This window comes from Etheostoma spectabile, unplaced genomic scaffold, assembly GCF_008692095.1.
Source record: "Etheostoma spectabile isolate EspeVRDwgs_2016 unplaced genomic scaffold, UIUC_Espe_1.0 scaffold00569496, whole genome shotgun sequence".
NCBI classification, from domain to species: Eukaryota; Metazoa; Chordata; class Actinopteri; order Perciformes; family Percidae; genus Etheostoma; species Etheostoma spectabile.
Window position 1 is genome coordinate 1 of NW_022605163.1, and position 19,050 is coordinate 19,050.

The following is a 19,050-nucleotide window of genomic DNA, read 5'->3' on the forward strand; positions in this document are numbered from 1 at the left end:
GATCAGGCCTGTGCTGACCTCCTGTTCCTCAGATCAAACTATAGTCTGGTGATAATGCATGTTCAAATTCTAAAACTTCAACCTATGTTCTAGAAGTGCAGCTTAACATTCTAGAACTGCAGCTTAAAAGAAAGATGATGTGTATTTCATTATTCAAAATAAAGTTGATGTGTATATGCATTAATCCAAAATAAAGTTGATGTGTATATGCATTAATCCAAAATAAAGTTAATCAAAAAGAAAGTTGATGTGTATATGCATAGTAAGTAGACCTTGTGGCGTGTATGTGTGTGTCGTGTGTGTTGTGGGGCTGCTAAATGTCAAGGCTGGGAGGAGATGGATGCAGAACAAAGTGGTAGACACTGTGTGTGTGAGTGAGAGAGAGAGACAAATATAAAAAGCTTCAAGTAGACTCTAATAATATAATCATATTGTTTCTTCCACTTATTAAAATATCTGACTTTATTGCCACTATCTGTTTCTGCTTCTTTTTGATTTTGATTTGAGCACTAAGCACCTCTCTCCTCCTTCTCTCCATCTGCATGCAATCTCATCCCATTAATGCATGTTACTAACTCAACTTCTTCCCTTTCCTGGAGTCTTGTGCTCTCTCAACCCCGTAGTCTTGAGACCGGGGTCCGGTTCTTGGCCAATGCAGTTTTCCTTTACATCTTTTCGTAATTAGCTTTTTTTGCTGACATTTGTGAAAACATAATGTGGCCATGCGGACTGATTGTTTTCACTGGTGCAATTTTGACCCAATCAAGCATTGGTGGTTCAGTGGTAGAATTCTTGTCTGCCGCGTGGGTGACCTGGGTCCGATTCCCAGCCAATGAACTTTTCCTTCACTACTATTTGGAATTAACCCCTGCACAAAAGGGCATGTTTGTGTGAAGGCAAACAACTTATTTCTGGTCGACTAGATTTCAGTCATGCATGTTAGCTCCATTTTGTTTGTTGGTGCACTAGGCACCCCAAGAGACTGGGATCCGGGGTTGCTTGAAGACGGCTAAAATTACCTTTTTGCTGACACTTGTGAAAACATAATGTTGCCATGCAGACTGATTTTTTTCAGCGGTGCAGTTTAATGTGCGTCAAGCATTGGTGATTCAGTGGTAGAATTCTCGTCTGCCACGCGGGAGACCTGGGTCTGATTCCCGGCCAATGCAGGTTTCCTTTAGTACTATTCTGAATTAGCCCTTGCACTTAAGGGGAATGTTTGTGTGAAGGCAAACAGCAAATTTCTGGTGATGTTAACTTCTAGATTTCAGTCATGCATGTTAGCTCCGTTTTGGTTGTTGGTGCAATAGGCAGCCCAAGAGACTGTCATCCGTGTTTGATGGAAGATGGATTAAATTACCTTTATGCTGACAATTGTGAAACCGTACTGTGGCCATGCAGACTGACTTTTTTCAGTGGGGGAATGTATACCGCGTCAAGCATTGGTGGTTCAGTGGTAGAATTCTTGCCTGCCACGTGGGAGACCTGGGTCCGATTCCCGGCTAATGCAGCTTTCCTTTACTACTATTCGGAATTAGCCCCTTCACAAAAGGGGAATGTTTGTGTGAAGGCAAACAGCTCATTTCTGGTGATATTAACTTCTAGATTTCATTCATGCATGTTAGCTCCATTTTGATTGTTGGTGCACTAGGCGCCCAAGAGTCTGTGATCCGTGTTTGATGGAAGATGGATAAAATTACCTTTTTGCTGACACTTGTGAAAACATAATGTGGCCATGCAGACTGATTTTTTTCAGAGGTGCAATTCAAAGCATGTCAAATGTTGGAGGTTCAGTTGTAGAATTCTCACCTGCCACGCGGGAGACAGGACAAAATTCCCGGCCAATGCAGGGGCCTGTTGCACAAAAGCAGAATAAAGATATACAGGATAAGTGAAAAAGCGCAGCTTGACTTAGTGTGATCTGCTCATCGCGGCTTAATCGGTTGCACGTTTGCCGAGCCAGGATGAACAGGTGAAGCTATGTCAATCCAGGTGTAGATAGCTGGGATGAGTGCACGTTCACGGCTTTCTCAAATAGACCATGGGATCGATCACAGATTTACCGATGAAGAATTGAGAAGACGCATGCGCCATATGTTTCACCCAATGAGCAGCAGCTTCTAATGGAAAGTAACGAGGAGGGGAAGAATATATAATATGCAAAAAGGGAAATACGGCTCAAACGGAGAGAAAAAGCCCAACATAGTGGACCCGATTGAATGTGTATGGTTGTAAAAATATCTTCTTAGCCTATAGTCACTCCACATTTTTACAAAGTTGTAGGCTACACTGTGTTTTAATAGCTTACCATGTAAAGCACTATATAAATAAAATGGATTATTATTTAGCCTTTGCCTTAAAAGTGAGCAGAGGGAATTAATGTTCCTTGGGAAATGGACCCTAGGGACTCTAGGCTTAATTTCAAACCCTTATTCACAACATGAGAACATGTTTTACAACCATATGCACAAATCTCTATAAGCTGTGTCTAATACTAAATATCTTTATACAATTAATGTTCATACCGAACAATCAGAATGGGCCAAAAACTAGAAAAAGAAGTAAGTGACTTCAATATATGCTGTGTGCATATATGTAAAACAATGTGTATGTTTTTTTTTTCTTCTTCTGACAAGTCACAGCATTAAAATAAAAAGATTAAGAAGCATTGTGGTGTTCCCGGTGTGATGAATGTAAACTACACTATATACAGTACGTATATAGGCCACGTCATTGGTCCAGGGATGTGAGACTAATTGAGAAGGTTATGAAACCAATGTAAGCTATAATAAAACATTAGGCCTACATATTACGGAGTAACACAAACTGTCCTTTATTAGAGAAGGACAAGCAACAAAATGAAATCATGAATGTATTGGTCTCTGACCAGTCTGCCATTAATATCATCTTGGAATATCGCTACATTAATATCGTCACACTTAATCTCCGGAGCGCGTCCTGTATAAACCTGAAGCTGAGACCACGGACGCTGCGCTGCTCATCTCTACTTTTACAGAGAGAGTGGACACTGACACAACTCGCAAGTCTGCTGGCAGGCAATAGCCACCGGCCACCGGCCACCGGGCACCAGGCACCGGGCAGCAGCCACCGGGCAGCGGGCAGCAGCCACCGGGCAGCGGGCAGCGGCGGCCACCGGCCACCGGGCAGCGGCCGCACGCCAGGCAGCCTCGACATAGTACCGTCCCACCGGAAAAGTCCCACTCCGCATCAGGGTGCCAGTGCAACCATTCCTAACATCTAAACAGCTGTAGGGTTTAAATCAAACTCGCGAAAACAAAAGTGACAAGTAGGCTAATGCATGTTAATAAAAATAAAGCAGAGCACATGCAGAAGACAACGCAATAACTGTTAAACACGTTTATTTCGGATCAGAGCTGCAGCTGATTTGACACATGAGACTCCAGGATTAATCTTAGCCTGGTTGTTAGCCTGCTCTGGACCAGGCTAGCCGCAAAGAATAAATCTCCATGGTTACTTGGCTGGGCTTGATTCAATCTGGTTTCGTGCAACCGAGTCCAAGCTAAATTCATCCAGGATAACTTGAATATCCCGGCTTGATGCCTTATCCTAGTTTCGTGCAACAGGCCCCTGGTTGTTAATGTAATTGGAAGGAGCTCCAAATTTGACAGTATTGACTGGAAGTGATAGGCTTTGAGTTACATGGGGGATACACACTTTGCATTCAGTCTCGTAATCACCATAAAAATTAGGGATCACTGAAATTTGAATTTGTGTTTGCTGCAGTCAAAGTATACAGTGCTCATCCTGAATGGGCCAGGATAGTGCATCAGAATTGCTTGTTGAATGGTCTATTAACTTTGGAACCCCTCTTTCCCCACAGCTTTCAACTGTCAGACATGGGTGGGGGAGTGGGCACTGTGTCAAACCCTTTCTGTGTAAAAAACAACTAAAGAAGTCTCTTGGATAAGAGACAAAACTTCTGCGGAGGACCTTTTACCAAGTCCAATGTCCCTTGGCCCAGTTGTGCACTTTTGGGGTAATAGCATGGATCAAGAACCAAAACGGACACATCTGGACTCATTGTGGGAATTGTACGGCAATATATGACACATTTAGACCATGAAGACAGTTATCAGTTTATTTCCCATCTGGCAGGTTTATTTGTGGATTCAGTTGGACATTTTGAAGATAATTGCACAATGTTGACCCAATTGTCAGTCTATTTCCCATCTGGCAGGGACATTTCTGGATTCAGGTGGACATTGTGGACAGAAACATTGGTGGATCTTGATTCCCACCATAGGATTTGGTTGTATTGCACATTCCCTTCACATCCCATGCAATTTATTGCCAATGTCAAGCACATTGCCACACTGGTGACTTTCTTCCATGTCTCCATGTCTCCATATATTTGGGCTGACAGTTGAGAAACCCTCCCTTGTTAACTATGACATGGATGACTGAGAACCTACTATATCATGACATGTTTCATTCACTATATTATAATTTTTGAGACAGGTCCTACTGAACATTTGTTGGATCAGTCAGGATGGCCGAGCGGTCCAAGGCGCTGCGTTCAGGTTGCAGTCTCCACTGGAGGCGTGAGTTCAAATCCCACTTCTGACAACTAGTGTTTTCATCTGGAACTAATGTCTGAGTTTGATATTTTTTTACACAGAAAGGTTTGGACACAGTGCATGTGTTGTCAACACATGTAAAGTTACTGACTGTGATTTAACTGAGGGATTCGGTGAAAGTTATCTTTTGTTTTGTAAAACTTTGGGTTGTGTACAAAACAGGAGAAAAGGGTTCTTTGTTGCATCCAGGTTGTTATGTATAACAGATAAAAAGCGCAAATTGACATCATTCCATCCAGTACGGGCAAGATGGGGTTGACAGATAGATTTTAAAATCCACACAAATAAACAGTCAACATAGCTGTTTGCAGGATTTCCGTAAAATTTACGGAGATTAAACTGGGCCGTATAGTGGAGACAGGTCCTACTGATCAGCTGTTGGATCAGTCAGGATGGCCGGGCAGTCCAAGGCGCTGCCTTCGGGTCTCAGTCTCCATTGGAGGCGTGGGTTCAAATCCCACTTCTGACAATTAGTGTTTTCATCTGGAACTAATGTCTGAGACATGATATTGGGAATAAAGAACTTAGCAATTCTTTGTATTTAAGCGGAAATGAATGTGCGCAAAAAACTCAATGGTAAGTACAGTATTTTGTGAGCATCTTTATTGTCAACACATGTGAAGTTACCATGTGTTTGTACACAGTAGACATATCTACTGCTGTATTCACTGTCTGTGGCAAGTCCTTTAAAACCTGTTTTTGACTTGCAAACCCTTGCAACACTTCTAAAGGTTCCATGGTGTAATGGTTAGCACTCTGGACTCTGAATCCAGTGATCTGAGTTCAAATCTCAGTGGAACCTGATTTTAAGTTGGATGTCTGCATTAGCTTAAGTTAACTGTAATGTCTTGTTTGTGTTGTAGTATCCATAGAGATTTGTGGTGTAGTATGGAACCATTGTCCTGACTTTTATGTATTATGAAACTTATTGCCACCTGTCTTGCCAGGACTCCCTGGAAGAAGAGTTACTGTAGCTCAGTGGGATTGTACCTGGTTAAATAAAGGTTAAATACAAATAAAAATTAATCTGTAATATGTCCAAACATCCCTGTCTTCATTATTGACATACTGGAAGTCGCCCATGTTTAATTGGATGCTCTCCAGTTATTGTTGTTTGGTAGATTAACATTATATTTTCCTACTTTGGGGACTTTTCATTTCATTTCATTTTCATTTTCTATTCCCTGGTTGTATTTTTCTGTGACTGCATGTGGTTTTAAATCTGTTGGAGTTTCTTCAGACTAAAGCAAAGACACTGATGATGTCATCCAAAGGAATCATAAAGGATAGCAACCTGTTTCCAGAGGACACTAAAGAATGACGGAGCAGCAGGAAACAGAGCAGCTCAAATAGCAAACAGCTGATTTATTCATCTGACTCGTAGAATAACGCCAATGATTGACTTGACTTGTCTGGGAATGTGGAACAGCTCCATGCTAACTACCTGAAATAAAACAAGGCCATGTGCTGATTATTGGGACTTGATTTGATGGATTTATTCTTCCTGTTGTGTCTCTGTTTAAACTCCTAATTTAAAGGTAAAGTCAGCGTCCACTAAAGGTTATTTTGTTGCTGCTGACAGACTCAGATTATTATTCTAAGTGTGTGACAACATTATGGGATGGATCCCTACAGAGATAGACCTTTTAGTTAATAGGAACATCCTTTTAGTTTAGATCCTTAAGTTTCCAACCAGACCAGAGTGGTGGTTGGAGGAACAGTGGAAAGATGAACCATGACGGCTTTTCATATATATATTTACTTTTTCAATTGACTATAGTTGTGTTTGTTATTAACAGAAATCAACCTGTCAACATTTCTATTCGTCATAAAGTTCCAACGTTAAGTTTTTCACCGCCAGTTCTAAATGGAGCTGAACACGGAGGAGGATTCCTCCCTAACGGCCACTCTGCTCTGCTCCGTGCCCCCGCTGTCCGGTAATAGTTAAAGCAGATAAAAACCTAAAGAACACTCAAAAGCTTCAATATAAAACTTACTTAAGAAGCTTTTTCATTCACGTTCAAGAGAAGGCCTGTTTCAAGCCACACTATGACTTGATTCATGAAATCCCTGTTATTAATATGTAGTCAGTCCCATATGGTCTAGCGGTTAGGATACCTGGTTTTCACCCAGGTGGCCCGGGTTCAACTCCCGGTATGGGACTAGGTATTTAGCCGGTGAAGGTCTGCAGAAAGATCTGTACAATCTCTAACATTGGCCTGTATTAAATCAGAAATGTAATTAGGTATTCTAAGAAATATGTGTTTTCTCTTGCAAATGTTTTGTTCCAATAACATTAACAAGCATACCTTTAGTTACGTTCCTTGTGTTTGTCACGATTTGGGAAAGTGATACTTGTAGGTAGTGTGCCCGAGCGGTCTAAGGCGCTGGATTAAGGCTCCAGTCTCTCTGGAGGCGTGGGTTTAAATCCCACCACTGCCAACTGATGAAAATGTTACATACATTGTACACTCCTACGCTGCCCTCCCAAATGACACCTACCCTAACATAAAAAAACACGCAATGGATATGTGCACACTTTTTGGCAGCACGTATATCTGCGAGCAAAACCTTTTCTCGCATGAAACTCTTTAAAACTCCGAGATCAAGATTGTGTTTGAGACTGGCCGTGACTAGAATGGAACCGGACATTCATCCCAACCCAGTTTGATAAAATATTAGATCTCTGTTATGGTAGAAATAAGGGAGCATATCAAGCTGCCTCCACGAGGATGTACAGACATAGGAAGTGCATTAAGATTTGCCCGTGTCTGGTATTACTAATTCAACTGAATAGGTTTTTTTACATTTGAATCCTGCAGACACCGGAAGCCATTATTTACCGGTGCCAGCAAACCAATGACACATCACAGCATACCAAATTGCAGATGTGCCTACATGAACACTATTGTGTTATCTCATTGGTACTGGAATCCACCCGTCTCCACCAATGTATCTCTTAGCGTTTATTTTCAGTCTCAATGCCCAGATGTGTTACAAGATTTGCTGTGAACATTTTATTGTCCAGCAGAAAGGCAACAGGTGTGTTACTTTTCGACTACGCTACCATAGCAGTGCAAGCATTTTGCCCAGGTTTGACTTCCAGCCACTGCCGTTGCATTTACAGGTTTTGAAGCCATATACAACATTAACATTATATGTTTTACCCAGGTTTCTTCTTTTATTCAGTGATATTTCAATTTCCTTTCGGGAGTCATCCCAAAAGGATTAATAAAGATAAGTCTAAGTCTATCTCAGAAAAAAGGAAAAAAAAAATCTGAAATTCTTCAGGGGATGGAGCTCAGTGGTAGAGCTCATGCTTTACATGTATGAGGACCTGGCATCTCCAGCAGGTATTATGGTAGAGTCTTTAAAAGAGCTGCAAAAGATATTCCCTCCTGTGGTAATCTGACTGGTAGGGTTATAGAACGTAGAGGTAGACTAAGACCTCCTGTGACACAAACTAAGCAGTATGCTCTCTCTTTTATACCTCAGACTATCAGAAAGCACAACAAGCACTGTAGTGTAGTAATTGTATTACGCTCCAGTTTTTATGGGTGTTACGGCAGGTATGAGCACACAAGATTGAATTTTTATGGTTGAAATAAACTTAAAGCATTAAGTTTACTCTTCACCAGGTGGAGACATTAAATGTTAACAGACTTGATACTGATACAAATTATAGGAATTAGCAGAGGATGGTTTCGATCCATCGACTTCTGGGTTATGGGCCCAGCACGCTTCCGCTGCGCCACTCTGCTCTGCTGGACAATCTGTAATTCACATTTTGAGGGAAGGACCAAGGTTCCAACAGTTTACGGGTTGTAAAGACTTAGACTTCTCTTTATTGTTAAACATTTGGTAGACCTTGCAACTATATTTTATGTGAACTCAACCATTGATTGTTCACAAGACTTGTGATTGGCTGGCGTTTTTAAAAAAGGGCATCGTGAGTACAGATACAAACATCAGTAAGGAGTCTACCAAGTTGCCTCTTATCATTTTAGTTTGGACACCCAGTGAGGCTTACCGCGATGGTTTGGACTGGGTCCACTAGGGTTTTCGGCTGCTCTCGATCAGACGGCTGTACTCACTCTGGTTTCTCTCCATAATGCCAAGTCTTTCGCCTTTTACTAAAGACTTCCTTGGAGGGGAACGCCGATGAGTTGAAACTATTTTTGGTGAGCTTTGCTGTTTGGCCGAGCCTTTTGTACTTCTTTGAACTATCCTTAACAAGACTCAGAGTCTTAACAGCAGCTAAATAATAGAAGCAAGACGATTTTCATGGGCCGTGGACAGCGACTGAGACAACAGGACTCCCCCTGACTGTGACCAGGACCGATCAAAAAATTTCATTGGGAAGGGTGTGGGAAACAAATTGGCCAGACACAGTAAGGAAAGTTAGTCAGAGAGTAGGGTACTGGAGACTTATGGCGTTTTTCCACTGCTGGTAACGGCTCGCCTCGGCTCGGCCCATTCTATGTCCGTTTTCCATTGCAGATTGAGCAAAGCCTCAGCGTGGCTGGTCACCATAGCAACGCGTGATGACGTAATTTTCAGCGCGACTCACAATAGCACGTTGTATACTCGCCGCAGCCAAAAGAAATGTTTTGTTTCAAAAGAAGCTGAAGGAAGCAACAAAAATCACCGCTAAAAAAAACGGGAGTTTGGGAATTCCGACGGAGTTCAGACGTCGACATAAAAGGGTAAGTTAAGTTTCCTGGTAACGTTAGCTAACATTTGCATGTGTTCAGCGTCGCAGTCAGTATTTACTATACGCTATATAAAGTACATGAACTTTAGCAACCATGATTACACACCAAAATATGTTTGCTGTGTACTGTTTGTGTTCCTGAGCATTCACGCTTTGCAAAATCGCCGCCGCAGACCGTCTGGTGGGCGATGTCCGACCGGTGAGATCTCTGGTTCTGACCTGCTGGACTTCTATAATCTTTATGAGAGTCACGGAGAGGCTTATGACAACGAGTGGGATGTATCTGGGCCAGCAGAGCCAGGGGGGACACTGTCACAGGGTGCAGAGGAAGAAGACCAGGAAGTTTGGGAGGGTTTTATGCGCTACTTGAAAAGCTAAATAAAAACTTTTGTTATATATATTGTCTTGTTTTTTTAAAGTAACAGTGTGCAATATTGGAAACGACATGAAGCCGCTAGTAGCCCGAACAGTTGATGATGGATGACTGTGGATGACCTGTAATTTTCTAATGTTAAACTCAGATAAAACTGAAGTTATTGCTCTCGGACCCAAGCACCTCCGTGACGCACTATCCACAGATATAGTTACTCTGGATGGCATCACCCTGGCCTCCAGCACCACTGTGAAGAATCTTGGAGTCATCTTTGATCAGGACTTGTCCTTTAATTCCCACTTAAAGCAAATTTCAAGGATCGCCTTTTTTCACCTACGTAATATTGCAAAAATCAGGAATATCCTGTCTAAAAATGATGCAGAAAAATTAGTCCATGCATTTGTTACTTCTAGGTTGGATTACTGCAATTCTTTATTATCAGGCTGCTCGGAAAAGTCCATAAGAACTCTTCAGCTGATCCAGAATGCTGCGGCACGTGTTCTGACGGGAACCAGGAAAAGAGATCACGTTTCTCCTGTTTTAGCTTCTCTGCATTGGCTTCCTGTAAAATTAGAATAGAATTTAAAATCCTTCTTCTCACCTACAAAGCTCTTCATGGTCAGGCTCCATCTTATCTTAAAGAGCTAATAGTACCTTACAACCCTGCGAGAGCACTACGCTCCCAGAATGCAGGGTTACTTGTGGTTCCTAGAGTCTCTACAGAGGATGTGGGAAAAGGCAAGTCAAGAACAGGTTTTCCAAAAGTAGAATGGGAGCCAGAGCGTTCCTCTCCTGTGGAACCAGGTTCCAGTTTGGGTCCGGGAGGCAGACACCGTCTCCACATTAAGAGTAGGCTTAAGACTTTCCTTTTTGATAAAGCTTATAGTTAGGGCATAGAATCGAATATTGTTAGGGAGTAGTAGTTAGTCACATAGTTTTCAGATTTATCTATCATATAATATAACTAAAGGGAGACTTGGCATACAGCCCGATCCGGTTGGGGAGAGTTTCTAGCCCGACCGGGCTGGAGCTCTCTTTACCTTGTCTCTCTTGGTTTTGTTGTAGTAATAGTTTTAGACAGCTTGGGACTTATTTTGATACACTAGTTAGGGCATAGAATCGAATATTGTTAGGGAGTAGTAGTTAGTCACATAGTTTTCAGATTTATCTATCATATAATCAAGAATATATTAGAACTAAAGGGAGACTTGGCATACAGCCCGATCCGGTTGGGGAGAGTTCTAGCCCGGCCGGGCTGGAGCTCTCTTTACCTCGGCTCTCTTGGTTTTGTTGTAATAGTTTTAGACAGCTGGGGACTTATTTTGATACACTAGTTAGGGCATAGAATCGAATATTGTTAGGGAGTAGTAGTTAGTCACATAGTTTTCAGATTTATCTATCATATAATCAAGAATATAATAGAACTAAAGGGAGACTTGGCATACAGCCCGATCCGGTTGGGGAGAGTTCTAGCCCGGCCGGGCTGGAGCTCTCTTTACCTTGTCTCTCTTGGTTTTGCTGTAATAATTTTAGACAGCTGGGGACTTATTTTGATACACTGAGCTCCTCTCTCCTCTATCTTTCCATCTTTTCATTTATGTGCATCCATGTCCCAGAAATGCTTGTTACAAACCTACCTCTGGGGAGTCATTCCCCGGAGTCCTTATGTTCTTTTTTTCCCCAGCATGTTCCCTTGGATCAGAGAGGCTCCAAAATCAGGGTAGCAGCTGTCGCCTTGGTCCCGCTCTGTAGCTGACGCTGACAAAATGTTTATCGTTGCCATGACAACACCAGAAGTTAATATTCGCAATCTTACGATTGCTAGGAAGTTTCAGTTCTACATATTATTGTAAAACATTGTTCACTGAATTTCGGGTTCTTTATGAGTAAAGTGAGTTGTATTTTGCCCCTTTTGTATGTTCAGTACGAACAAGTTTTATTTTGGTAAGCTACAAGATACAGGACCGGAAGTTGGCGGACGGTAGCGCGAACGGAGAGAGAAAAATTGAGACTGTGAATAGCGAACTGTTAAGCTCCTGTTTCTTGTTAATTCTACTGCTGGTCTACCAGGCAAACACATTTTCACGGTGTTCCATCATACTTCTATAAGTACTTTTGTACTTCAGGCTCCAGAGTGCAGTCCTGCTTCATATCCTGCTGTGTACTTCAGGCTCCAGAGTGCAGTCCTGCTTCATATCCTGCTGTGTACTTCAGGCTCCAGAGTGCAGTCCTGCTTCATATCCTGCTGTGTACTTCAGGCTCCAGAGTGCAGTTTGGCTACATATCCTGCGTACGTCAGGCTCCAGAGTGCAGTCCTGCTTCATATCCTGCTGTGTACTTCAGGCTTCAGAATGCAGTCCTGCTTCATATCCTGCTGTGTACTTCAGGCTCCAGAGTGCAGTCCTGCTTCATATCCTGCTGTGTACTTTAGGCTCCAGAGTGCAGTCCTGCTTCATATCCTGGAGGTGGTGGTCATCGCTTCTCGGCCTTTTGGCTAAGATCAAGTGTAGTATCTGTTCTTATCAGTTTAATATCTGATATGTCCTCTATCCGGGACAACATATTAAATGGATTTTTAGCAATGGGAGTTGAAAAAGGGGCTTGCTCCATTCACTCCACGCATCGACCCGTATTGCAGCGTCGCTGGGAACGGTGCACCCATCTTCTGTCTTGTGGAAAAACAATTGACGATGCACGTGGAGCTGCCCGTTGCTCAAACTGTCAATGGACCTGAAGAGACATGGCTGGCAGATTTTACCGTCAGAAGTTGTCGCAAAACCTGAATGACCTCGTTGGTTCCTGGTATCAAAACGTTGTTATAATACTTGGCAAGATAAAGCCATACAAAAGTGTAGCAAGATTTGCACTATTTATTGGCGGAAAAACAGCAAGGACAAAATATTGGCCCTGTGAAAGTGTGGCAATAGGCCAGGCCTTGGATTTGGAAAGCGGCACACCAAGTGAGAATCACGCGAGGGTTGGGACTGGGAAGACTGGGCATTTCGGCTGCTCTCGAGCGTGGTCTGCACTTACTCTGGTTTCTCTTCATAACGCACAAGCCTTTCGCCTTTTACTAAAGACTTCCGTGGAGAGGAACGCCTATGAGTTGAAATTATTTTTGGTGGGCTTTGCTGTTTGGTTAAGCCTTTTGTACTTGTAAAAACACAAATGCGCTCTCCATAAGGAAACTCAGATTCTTAAACGCAGCTAAAATGTGACAGCATGGGAACATTGCAGGTTGGCAGAAGCTTGACCACTTGGAAAACCAAAATTGCTTGGACGGGGGTGCCAAGTAGCAGCTGTTATGTCCTTTTAAAATTACTGGACCGTGACAACTGAGAACCGTCCGGGGAGGTCGCATCGGACAGCAAAGAGGTGGTGGTCATCGCTTCTCGGCCTTTGGCTAAATCAAGTGAGGGAGATTACACGTGGACGGCAAATTGCTTGAAACATGGCAGCTGGAGGAGCACGGGAGCAGCATGTTCCGAGAGTTGGTCTGAGATACACGCTGCGGTTCCAGGTGGACTATGAAGAGGAGCAGGTTTCGTCTCGTGTGTTTTTTCTGCAAGGGAGTTATTGTGGGACAGCTCCGCCTGAAGGTTGACGAGGTCTACTGCATCCAGTGGAATCCGCAGGAGAAAGCTTTTGATGTCTCCTTTCGGACGGAGGACGTTTATGGTCGGGTGGCAGAGTGCTGCAGAGCTGAAACTGGGGTGAGGCCTCTTGCTTACTACAAGGTTTTGAACCTGGACAGGCCTACTTTCCGGATGGTTTCCATTCATATGTACAATCCTTATGTGACTGACCTGGCCTTGGCTGCCTTTCTTGGGAGATACAGCGAGGTTGTGTCGAGTGCTAGATATGTGAAGGATCCAATGGGGTTTTGGACTGGTAGGCGACAGTTTCAGGTGTTGCTGAACCCTGATCCGGAGGGACCTGGCGGCTGTACACATCCGTCGGCGCAGTTCAGTCTTGGAGGGGATCGTGGATATCTTTTCTACTCTAGACAACCGGATTTTTGCAGGAGATGCAAGAAGTCCGGTCATACGGAGGCAGGCTGTACGGGAGCGGGCTGCCGTTTCTGTGGACAGATGGGCCATGAGGCCTACACATGTGCTACCCCTAGAGCCTGTCATGGATGTGGGAGTTTCGACCACCTCTACAGGACATGTCCTGGACGACGGAGGACTTTTGCTGAGGCGACCCGGGCAGCTGGGACGTCAGAAGGGCCCAAGGAGTCAGGTCGTGGATTTGACTTTGCAAGTTGTGTTCCAGGGAAGCTGGTGGAAGTGGAGCCTTTCTTGGGTGGTGAGGCAAGTGGAGGGCGGGAGACTGTCCGGGTGGAGGCGAGTTTGGAGGATGCGACCGGAGGAGGGACCTTCCTTCAAGGGCAGGATGCAGTCATCTCGGGAGAGGTAGACGTGGAGACTCGGGTGTCCCTTGTCACTGAGGGGATTGTTGGTCGCAGCTTCTGGCGTGGCCTCCGGGACAGTGAAGCAGGGGGCGCGACGAGGTTCTCAGGTATTTGGGGTAGGGGTTTCTATGGAGGGGGGTTTTAGTAAGAAATCAAAGGGTGGGAGGCGCAATGGGGGGGCTATAGTGGGAGCTGAGGGGGGTCTGGGTGTGGGCACCTCTTGGGGGCTGTGGGGGAGGTAGTGGAGGTGGGGCCAGGTGCAGGGGAGTGGGGACACCTGTGATGGGGAGGGTGGGGAGGTGGAGGACGTTTCTGGGGATGTTCTTGCTGCTGTTTTGGGGTTAGGGTATGGTCCCTCCCCAGACTTGCCGATGCTGTCTTCTCCGGAGGGGTGGATGCCTACAGTGGGACAAACAGACCTTCAAACGTACCGAATGAAGTGCCTTATTCTTGGGCGGAACAGATGGACGATGGGGATTGTTACTCATAGTGTGGAGGGTCTGGGTTTTTCTTTTGATTGGTTGTGTTTTTTTTTTGTCTGTTTTTTTTCTGTATACCATGGGTACGTTTAAGGTTCTTTCCTTGAATGCAAGGGGGATGAGGGATGCGGTGAAAAGACGGGTTGTTTTTGATTTTGTGGGGTCTTTTCGGGTGGCCATTTGTTTTTTACAGGAGGTACATTTGCGGGATCAGGGTGATGTTAGGAAGTTTTCGGGGGAGTGGACAAAGGGTGATTCGGCGTGGAGTGTAGGGGGGGTACACTCTACTGGGGTGGGGATTTTGTTTGGGGTTAAGGAGATAAGGGTGGAGTCTTCTTTGTTATTGTTCAGGGGAGAATTCTGGGGGTGGATGTCTCTTGGGGGTCTGCCAAGATGAGGGTGGTTGTGGTGTATGGACCACAGACTCCAGCTGAAAGGCAGGATAGTTTTGGGTTGTTGGCGCCACATCTTGTCACTAATAGGCAGGTGATTTTGGGTGGAGATTTCAATCTAGAGTTGGGTAATGGGGGTGATCCCAGCTGTGTTTTTCTTTCCACCTACTGGCCACACATGGTTTGGTTGATGGGGCAAGGTTGGTGAGTCCGCGGTTGGAGGGGCCCACGTGGCGGAACTCCCGGGGAATACAGAGGGTTTTAGATTATGTGTTTTTTGCAGGGTCTTATGGTTTGGTGGCGGGTCGACAGCTCCCTGTGTTTTTCTCGGATCATGTTGGGCTTCTGTATGAGGTACACTCGGTGATGCCAGTTTTTGGCCCTGGGTACTGGCGTCTTAATATTAGTATTTTGGAGGAGGCGGTTTTTGAACGCTTTTTTCGGGTATTTTTTAGTGGTCTGTTAGGTCTCAGACCTATGTGCTCAGGGGTGATTGAGTGGTGGGAGGTAGTCAAGGAGCGCGTGAAGTTGTTTTGTATCCAGTATTGTAGAAGAAAGGTGAGGGTGGCGAGGAGGGAGTTGCATCGCCTGCAGTACCTTCTCGAGCTCGAGTATGCCAGGGGAAATTGTGGTGGCATTGTGAATCAAGGGGTTTGTGGCTCCTTAAAGGAGCGATTGAGGGTGATTTATGAGGGTAGGGCACGAGCATACTTACTGCGTGCTCGTAGTGCTTACCTTGAGGGTGCCGAGACATGTTCTGCAGCGTTCTTTTCATCTATAAGGGCTGACAGGGCTAAGAAGGTGGTTATTGGGGTGAGGGACGAGCAGGGCAGGGTTGTAGACGGTGAGGTTGAAATGGTGCTAGCGGCCACTGGCTATTTCCGCACGCATTTTCGGGAACGGGAGATAGAGGTGGAGGGGGTGAGGTCTTTTTGGATGCACTGACCCAACGGGTTCCTGCTGACATTGCGCAGGCTATGGGGGCTCCGATTACCCTTGTAGAACTTGAAGGGGCTCTGAGGGGCATGAACAAGCGGAAGGTGCCGGGTATTGATGGACTTCCGGTAGAGTTTTATCTCAAGTTTGGGATTTACTCGGTCCGGTTGTTTTGGAGGTGTTGGCTGACATGTTTCGAACAGGTGTGATGGGACGGTCGGTGGCCACGGGTGTGATTTCCCTTCTGTATAAGAAGGGGGATCGCACCGATCTGGGGAATTGGAGACCACTTACAATGTTGTGTGTCGACTATAAACTCCTGGCTAAGGTACTGGCAAATCGGCTGGGGTTGGCGCTTCCTCATGTGGTCCATGTGGACCAGACATGTGGGGTTGCGGGGCGCTCTTTGAGATGGAATCTCCAGCTCATCCGGGATGCTGTTGCTTGGGCTGAGGACAGGCGGGTGCCACTTATGGTGGTTGCGCTTGACCAGGTGCAGGCTTTTGACAGGGTGCAATGGGGTTTTATGTTCAGGGTGTTAGAGAGGTTGGGTTTTGGTCAGGGTTTTCTTAGGTGGCTGGGCATATTGTACAAAGGGGTGGGGAGTACAGTATCTGTTAACGGTCATCTTGGGGATGTGTTCCGGGTTTTTCTGGGTGAGGCAAGGTTGTCCTCTCTCGCCTCTGCTCTACATTCTCTACATGGAACCCCTTGCAGCAGTCATTCGGGCTGATCCAGGTGTGAAAGGGTTTTGGTACCGGGCAGCGGGGGCCTTAGGGTGAAGCTGTCTCAGTATGCAGATGATACCACTCTGCTGTTGGACAGTGAGGCTTGCCTGATAAGATCCCTGGAGATTCTACGGGGATATGGTCGGGTGGCAGGGACAGAGTTGAACTGTTCTAAGTCTGCCGTTAAGCTTTTTGGTCGTGGGTGGGACAGATGAATGTGCCAGGAGGGCTGACGCTCTGCACGGGACCTTTGAAGGTGCTTGGGGTCAGTTTTGACAGGGCTCAAAGTGCGACGGCCAATTGGTCTGGGCGATTGCTGGTTGTCCAGAGGAAGCTCGCACTCTGGAAGGGACGGTGCCTGACTTTTGTGGGGAAGGTACTTGTTCTGAAGGTGGATATATTGCCTTCTCTGTTGTTTTTGGCGTACATCTACCCGCTTCCGGTTGGTATGAGGAGGCCACTTATGCGGATTGTTTTCCGTTTCCTTTGGGGTGGGAGTTTTGAGTATGTGGCAAGGGCACGTATGATGGCTGGTGTTGATGCTGGGGGGAGAGGTGTGCCGCACCTCCCGCTGAAACTGGATTGCATGTTTGTGTCATTTTTGACTCAGGAGTTGTCTGCTCCAGTGGTGCATCCGTCAGGTTACTTCCTGAGGCTCTATTTCGCTTATCAGACTAGAGGTCTGATGGTTTGGAGCAATCTGGCACCCCGGGTGGAGCAGTTGCCATGGCACTACCTCCATGCGGCCAGGTGGTTGAAGGCTCATCCTGAGGTTTCAGATCCAGCATTGAGGCTGGATCACAGGGTTCTCTATGGAGAAGTAAGTCGGAGAGTGATTGCGCCACCTGTGGTTGGTACCCCATCTCCGATTTGGAGGGCTATCCAGCCGAGAGGGCTTGACAATGGTCTTAAGGATTTAAATTGGTTGTGCCTTCACAGGTGCCTGCCGGTGCGTGATATAATGTACAGGCATGGTTTGGCGAAGTCTCCAGTCTGTCCTAGGTTGGGGTGCACAGAGGTGGAGACAGTCAGACATGTCATGTGGGGCTGTCCGTTTGCTGGTAAGGTTTGGGGCAGGGCTGGGGCGATGTGGGAACAATTGGTTTCTGGGCTTCGGCTGACATGGGAAATGGTGGACCGTGGGGTAGGTTGGGGGGTGCAAATTTCCTTCCATGGTTGATTGTTAGTATGTGAAGAGGGGCTTGTGGTGGGCTAGGCAAGACCTGGTTAGGAAGAACAGGGATGATGGGGTGGGTGGGGGTGACAAGGCGGGTTGAGTTCGATTTGAAGAGCAGAATCAAAAGGGACATTGAGAAGTGGGGGAAGCATGCTGCCTTGGAGAGGTGGAAAGGAGGGTTAGGGTGGGAATGGTAGCATCATGCAGTTTTTTTTTGTCTGGTTTGTTTTTTATGGTTTGGTATGGGTTGTGTGGGGTTGAGGGTAGGTTGTGCATTGTATTATATATTGTATTGTATGGTCTGTGAAGCTTGTGGTTTGAATGTTAATAAACTTTAATAAAAAAAAAAAAAAAAAAAATCTGTTCTTATCAGTTTAATATCTGATATGTCCTCTATCAGGGGACAACATATTAAATGGATTTTTAGCAATGGGAGTTGAAAAAGGGGCTTGCTCCGTTCACTCCACGCATCGACCCGGTATTGCAGCATCGCTGGGAACGGTGCACCCATCTTCTGTCTTGTGGAAAAAAAATTAACGATGCACGTTGAGCTGCCCGTTGCCAAAACTGTCAATGGACCTGAAGAGCAATTGATATGAGTTGATCAAAAATTGTTATATTTATTGCTGATTTGAAAACTATTTACAATGACAGCATCGAGCTTCAGATCAATGGTGTTGTCATGGTAACAAACAAACTATATACAGAACGTTTTGCAACAATTAATACAACACATGCGGTTGCAATTATGAAGTAAAATGTAATGAAAAAGAGTTTTCATATTCAATATAACTTTCTTTTTTTAACTTTTTATTTTTTTATGATCAGTGTGATTTTTTTTTTTTTGGTTCTTTTTTATTTTTTTATTTCCACACCAGGTATATATGTGTGTGTGTGTGTGTGTGTGTGTGTGTGGTGTGTGAGTGTGTGTGGTGTGTGAGTAAGAGAGAGACACAGAGAGAGAGGGGGGGGGGGGGGGGGGGGCAGCTGACAGTAAAAAAAAAAAAATCTCCGATGGCAGAGACGCAACTGGAGTCGCATTTAAAACAAGCAGCATGTCTGAAACCCACGTTCACCAGAAATCTATGGTTACTATGTAAGGACTACAAACCCACGTTCACCAGAAAATCTACTGGTACTATGTAAGGACTACAAACCCACGTTCACCAGAAATCTACTGGTTACTATGTAAGGACTACAAACCGAAGTTAAAAACAA

General features: G+C 45.1%; 6 non-coding genes across 6 annotated transcripts; all 6 read left to right on the top strand.

Annotated features, from left to right (window-relative positions):
* The first annotated feature begins 5,349 nt into the window (after positions 1 to 5,349).
* trnaq-cug (transfer RNA glutamine (anticodon CUG)) lies at positions 5,350 to 5,421 on the top strand. The gene has a single exon. It is a non-coding gene; the product is annotated as a tRNA-Gln (tRNA).
* A 1,289-nt stretch (positions 5,422 to 6,710) lies between these two features.
* On the top strand, positions 6,711 to 6,782 carry trnae-uuc (transfer RNA glutamic acid (anticodon UUC)). Its single transcript has one exon. It is a non-coding gene; the product is annotated as a tRNA-Glu (tRNA).
* A 1,927-nt stretch (positions 6,783 to 8,709) lies between these two features.
* Positions 8,710 to 8,825, top strand: LOC116685065 (U5 spliceosomal RNA). The gene has a single exon (XR_004330895.1). It is a non-coding gene; the product is annotated as a U5 spliceosomal RNA (small nuclear RNA).
* A 3,355-nt stretch (positions 8,826 to 12,180) lies between these two features.
* LOC116685062 (U2 spliceosomal RNA) lies at positions 12,181 to 12,369 on the top strand. Its single transcript, XR_004330892.1, has one exon. It is a non-coding gene; the product is annotated as a U2 spliceosomal RNA (small nuclear RNA).
* Positions 12,370 to 12,735: 366 nt separating this feature from the next.
* On the top strand, positions 12,736 to 12,852 carry LOC116685064 (U5 spliceosomal RNA). The gene has a single exon (XR_004330894.1). It is a non-coding gene; the product is annotated as a U5 spliceosomal RNA (small nuclear RNA).
* Positions 12,853 to 18,159: 5,307 nt separating this feature from the next.
* Positions 18,160 to 18,344, top strand: LOC116685063 (U2 spliceosomal RNA). Its single transcript, XR_004330893.1, has one exon. It is a non-coding gene; the product is annotated as a U2 spliceosomal RNA (small nuclear RNA).
* Positions 18,345 to 19,050: the final 706 nt, after the last annotated feature.